At 40.2% G+C, this 6,507-nt stretch overlaps 1 non-coding gene across 1 annotated transcript; it reads right to left on the bottom strand.

Annotated features, from left to right (window-relative positions):
• Positions 1 to 674: 674 nt before the first annotated feature.
• On the bottom strand, positions 675 to 873 carry LOC122942787. The gene has a single exon (XR_006390709.1). It is a non-coding gene; the product is annotated as a U2 spliceosomal RNA (small nuclear RNA).
• Positions 874 to 6,507: the final 5,634 nt, after the last annotated feature.

Here is a 6,507-nt window from a genome sequence, read left to right as displayed (position 1 = left end):
TAGGAGGAGGGGATGGAGAAGTGAAGAGTAGTAGTAGTGAGAAAAAAAAAGGGCATTGTTGATTGTGATGTCACGGGCTACATTGTTCAGTGTTTTATCAGGGCCCCTTGTGATGTCATCAAGTGACCTGACCTGCCTCCTGTGACACGTGCAGTGTTCCGTCCATTGTACAGACAATGTAGGCCCAGCTGCTGCTGATACATAGAAAGTGCTGGACTACTTTCTCGCCTCCAAGTAATCCAGTTCAGAAGATCCACAAGAGGGAGACACAGGCATACTTTACTTACTAAAGGACTGGAAAAGCAAAACGGTTACATCCAGCTAACTTGCTCCAAACATGTCAATTTCCAGGAACAACAGAGGATCCTATGTGCACAACAGGCCAATCAAACCCAAGGTGCGTGGAGGTCCAAACAATTCATTCAGTTGATAGGCCAATTAATCCGTCAGTCAGTCTTTCTTAATTGGATTTGGGGTGTGAGCAGACTGGGCAGGTGCCAGAACAAACCTACAGCTGCTGCATTAGGAGATTGACAGACTAGATGCAGGTATGCAGCAAGCAGCACAGCACTGGGCAGAGAGAGGAAAAGCTGAAGTGCAACTTTCCACTTGTTTGCTGGAAGTAGGAAGGATTCTTGCAATAATTTCAATCTGTTTTTTGATACTGGATTAGGAAGGGGTGCACCTCTCCTGGAGGTACTGCCAGTACCAGGTCAATGCGTGGAGTGGACAGAGCAAGCTCTTTTTCCATCTCCCTGTTCGAAAAATCCATTTAATATATGGTCCCCAGATAGGGGACGTATCAGATATTAAACTGATAAGAACAGATTTTTTTTTTTTATTCTTTTATTAACAAATGCGTATAAAAAATAACATGCACATTCAAATCAGAAAAGGAAATTTACATATATCAATTCTCATAATACATTTTACAATAGCAAAAAAAGAAGACAATAAGAACATAATCTATACAATATTACAAAATCAGTACATCACAGAAATTTCTTGATTCTCGTCTTTCTGTTGGTAAAATAAAGAAGATATTAGACATAAAATAACCATAATCAGATTATTCAACCCACTCCTTCCATTTTTTGAACTTCCAGATTCCTTCTGAATCATTGTTACCAAATCTTTTTTATCACATAACACATATAAATAAAGTCTGCCACGGATCATGCCTACACAGTCCCTTACATCAATTCTGTTTTGATTAAACACCAAAATATTTCTGACATCCCACAAACATTCCTTAACACAATTCACAATGAACCATAGCACCCTCGCTTTCTTCCTCTCCAAATTACTTAAGCCGAATAACATCATACCATACGTCAGTACTTCCAAACCAGTCAACCCTTTGATCAGCTTTCCCATGCTGCTCCATACCTCTTTTGCATATGAACACTCCCATAATATATGCAAAACATTCTCACAATGCCCACAATTCTCTCTTGGACAAGACTCGCTATCAACCAACCTCCTTCTCCTCTGAAATTCTCTAGTTGGCAAACAACCATGCACAGCCATCCACGCTACATCTTTCTGTCTGTTTGTCAACTCTTTGTCACTCACCTTCTTCCAGACTTCCATACTCTTCTCAACATTCAGCCCATTGACACATTCAGCATTATCTCTAACACTCAATTTTATCATTATTTCTTTACTGTTACACCATTTTTCAACACTCTCACCTCTCAAGTCATTCCTTCTTATACACCTCTCTATCCTCACGTAAAACCACGGAACATTACATTTCACAGGTCTTTTCAAATCCACGCCCATTAATTCATATTTCCTTAAGACATTACCAGCTAGGTACCGCAACATACATCCAACAACACAATCTTTTTTACTCAACTTCACACAGTTACTCACATACTTTACCGATAAGAACCACTCAACATTTGTTAGTCCTTTCCCTCCATCTTTCCTCACTTTTTAATTTCTCCATTTTGGAGTTCCAAAAGAACGTGAATAACAGCCGTATTATTCTTTTCAGGCATCTATCAGGAGCTGGAAAAACATTATTAACATATAGTAAAATAGGAATAAGCACAGCCTAAATTATTAATACTCTTCCTTCCATGGTTAAACACCTCAAAGCCAAAAAATCAATTTTTTTCTTAATTCTCTCATGAACTATCTCCCAACTTTGTTTCCCACACAAGTCCTTATCAAAAATAATACCTAATACTTCAATCCACCCTTCTCGAACCGGCCAACCACACAATTCAATCTCACTCCACGCCCCAAAAATTTACATACACTCCTATCTATATTCAACTTAAATCCACTGGCCATACAAAAACATTCCATCAGTAACTTTGCCTTTCTTATTCCCGCCTGCGACTTACATACTATTGTCACATCATCCATGTAGCCAATCACTCTTATAGCTCTCCCTTCCCTACCAGGCACTTCTACCCCTCTCATAACCTTATCTTTTCTTATAACCCCCAACAAAGGCTTTATCACACAAAAAACAAAATTGGGGACAGGGGACAACCCTGCCTCACCCCTGACTCAATCCTAATACTTTTACTCAACCAACCATTCACCTGTACCTTACTTACAACACACTCATACGATACCACCTATCCAACCTACCATCCGTTCTGGAACACCCATTGTCCTTAAAACATTAAACATAAAAAATCATGCTGAACCCTGTCATATGCCTTCTCAAAATCCACAGCCACTACAGCAATTGATTGCTTCCTTTCATCACAGTCCTACAGTACATCCCGCAATCCCATTAAACTCTCACTAATCTGGCGTCCTGGAACCGCACACACCTGTTCTTCCCCTACCATATTCTCAATCACTCTCCTTAACCGATTCGCAATGACTTTGGCTATTATTTTATAATCGCTATTGAGGAGCGCCACTGGCCTCCAATTCTTTAAGTCTTTTTTATTTCCCTTCTTAAACAATAACACTACTATACTCTCGCTCATACTTTCAGACAGTCTTCCTCTATCTAACACCCTTTTGCACACATCAAATACATGTTCGCCAATCAAGTCCCAGAAAGTACAATAAAATTCAACAGGCAAACCATCACTCCCAGCCACTTTCCCTTTCTTCATACTTTTCACCACATTCACCACTTCCTCCATTTTTATCTCTTCACTCAACCCTTCCCTATCCTCTCTATCCAAATGTTTCTCAATATTATCCAAACAATCACCTTCCAAATCATACGCTCTGTCCTTTTTAGAAAATAAATCTACATAAAACTTCCACACCTCATTAATCACATTATCCTTACCTCTCACTTCCGTCCCATCCTTATCTAATACACTCTCCATTCTCACTTTACTTCCATACACGTTTTTAAAGAAAAATTTTGTACACTTCTCATCCTTCTCTTTCACAACCAATCTCGTCTGAGCTATTATTTTCCTCCCTCGCTCCTGAAGCTTGAGTGATACTGCAGCCTAACCTGCCACCTTTCATAATCTTCACGTTCACTCCTCACCTTCTGACACCCTTTTTTAATAAAAAGGTTTTCGTCTCTGCCTTTACCCATTCACACCACTCAACCACACTCTCAAACTCCTCCTTTTTATTCATCCATTTCCTAAACCATTCGCAATAACTTTCGCGCACAGACCCATCTTCCAACAAAGATAAATTTAATTTCCACACACCCCTCCCATAATCATACTCCCCACTTATAGTCATGCTACATTCAACCAAGGCATGATCCGTATACGGCAATCTTGTCACAGTAAATTTTCCAATCTCCATGTACCTGGAACAAAAACAAAAATTAATTCTTGAACATATACTACCTTTGTCACTAAAATAAGTATAACCTCTAGAGCCGTCCCCTTTCTCTTTAAAGGCATCACTAAGCCCAAATAAAGAAACCAATTCCTTCAGTTGTTACCCACTTTTGTCAATTTTGGACACACTACCCAACCTATCCCCATCAGAAATAATACAATTAAAGTCCCCCCCCAAAAAAAAAAAAGTACAATCTCTCTATTAATTCCTCCCAGTCCTTTCTATCTGGAGGAGCATACACGTTAATTACAATGAAATGCTCTCCATTCTTTTTAAAACTAACTGAAACTACTCTACCTTCAGCTATATGAGTAATATTGTGTATAACAAAATCATTCCCTTTAAACAATATTCCCACCCCATAATTCTTTTTTTTACCCTCAATCAACCAGGAAGTACTCTGAGGCTCATCTTCCAGATTACAATCTTGTAAACATAGGATGTCACATGCATAAGTAACCAAAGATGAAAAAATTGCTTCTATTCTCCTTGCAGATACGATTTTCAGCATCATGAGTCTTCCTAGAAAAAGAAAAGGTTAAACAACAGCAACATCAGGACTTGCTTTCTTTCCCTTTCTAGGGACTCTCCCTCTACTTGTGAATCCTGAGGCAGAGTGGCCTGGGACCTGCACCCCTTTCATCTCTCCCCATTCCTTTACCTCCTCCACACATTTCTTAAACCCTCAAGTCCTTGCCACTTTTTTTACACTTGGTCTTTCCACCCTTTGCTCCCAGGAAGAAGCATCAGAATCCAACTCAGAAGTTTTATCTCCCTCAGTACTTTCAAACTCCCCAATTTGCTGACTTAGGCCTCTTTCACACTACCGTTTATTGCGTTCTGTATACGGTCCGTATACAGAACTATTCATTTCAATGGTTCCGCAAAAAAACGGAATGTGTTCCGTATGCATTTCGTTTCCGTATTTCCGTTTTTCCGTTCCGTTGAAAGGTAGAACATGTCCTATATTTGGCCACAAGTCACGTTCCGTGGCTCCATTCAAGTCAATGGGTCCGCAAAAAAACGGAATGCATACGGAAGGCATCCGTATGTCATCCGTTTTTTGCGGATCCGTCAATAACAAATGCTAGGCCCAGCCCACTGTGGCCATGTGTTTCTTGTTGCCAAACTTTTGCTGAGCACAAGTACAGGTGCTAAAACTGGTTTGAACCTGTCTGGCTTGGCTGCAAACCAAGAGGAAAGATGGATGTTGGAAAGCTTCTGGCCTTGATCCAAGAGCGCCCCCAGCTCTGGGACACCCGGTGTGATCAATACCATGATAAAATGTTGAAGGAGCGTGGCTGGGATGAGGTGACCCAGGAGATGTTGGCCCGAGAGTGGGAGAAGGGCAATTCTGCCAAACGCCGAAAATTAGGTGAGGTAATAGTATGTATTAATTTTCAAAAAATCAGTTTTAATCACCGTCCTTGTATGCGTTATTAGTAATATTTTGGGGGACTACGGATATATTTTAATGCATTGTAAAATGCACATGTAAATGATTGATGCAATAACAGTTTTTTCCATATATAAAGCAACCTTTTTTTCTGTATGGAATGAAAAGGCTTTATTGCTGGTCACTTAGTGATTGATGACAGCAGCCTTGACCACTGTGGTAGTATAATTTCCATCATGGCCTGCTGTAAGCCGGTAGCTATATTATGTCTGGACATTCTTAATAAACAGCAGTATATCTGCATATATTTAGTCCCTGTATGTAAACATAAAACACTTTTTAAACATTTAAATCCCTGTCACGTGTCCATGGTTACACCAACCCTGCGATACATGAGTAGTGCACATGCTTGGTTAGTGTTGTGAAAACGTGCGACGCGATCATTTGGCTGGTAACAGTATAGCTTGGATACATCCGCTATTGTACCTGTACTGTGCAAGCATGGTCACTGCAGATGGGTTGTATGGTTTTATTGTAACCATTGAGACAATAACAGTATGACGCTAGATAAAAAAAAGTGTGGGTAACAAGATTATGGCGTAATTTATTTTAAACAACAGATATTATAAAAACTGTTTTTATGAATGTCCCATACTTTAATAAATGATACCTAGCGACTTTTGGCCTAAAGCCCTTTATATTCAAATGCATTGCTAATATATGTTTTAGTATTTTGTCTTTTCTATGTGCCGTTATCATTGCGTATCTATATAATAATCCTATTGAAAGGTTGTTATGTCATATTTCTACAGTCCAACGTGTGAAGACCCGCTGGCAGTCCTGCAGAGACCAGTACCGGCGGGAACGCGTGCAGGGCCTTGGACATAGTGGAGAGGGTGGGCGCCGAAAGAAGCCCTATATATACACCCGGCAACTGAACTTCTTGAGGCCAGTGCTGGATGTGAGGACGTGAGTATATTTATATTTTGTCATGTTTGTAATTTATACTGTACACTAAAAATTAAACCTAGCTTCTGGCTTAGATTTTAGTTATACATTTATAACATACGAGAGAGTAATGTATTTTGAAGGGGTTTTCCCATCTTAGACAATGGGGGCATATCGCAAGGATATGCCCCCATTGTCTGATAGGTGTGGGTCCCCCCCGCTGGGACCCACACCTATATCAATAAGGATCGAGGAGCGCTGGGAATGCAGGAGCCCAGATTTCATGGCCACCAAGCGCTAATCCCCTCCTCTTCCATATAGAAGTTGAATGGGAGTGTGCCGCCCATGTGCGCCTCATGCTCCCATTC

This window comes from Bufo gargarizans, chromosome 6 (genome assembly GCF_014858855.1).
Source record: "Bufo gargarizans isolate SCDJY-AF-19 chromosome 6, ASM1485885v1, whole genome shotgun sequence".
Classification (NCBI taxonomy): Eukaryota; Metazoa; Chordata; class Amphibia; order Anura; family Bufonidae; genus Bufo; species Bufo gargarizans.
The sequence above is the reverse complement of the archived record's forward strand: the minus strand, read 5'-3'. Positions and strand labels throughout refer to the sequence as shown.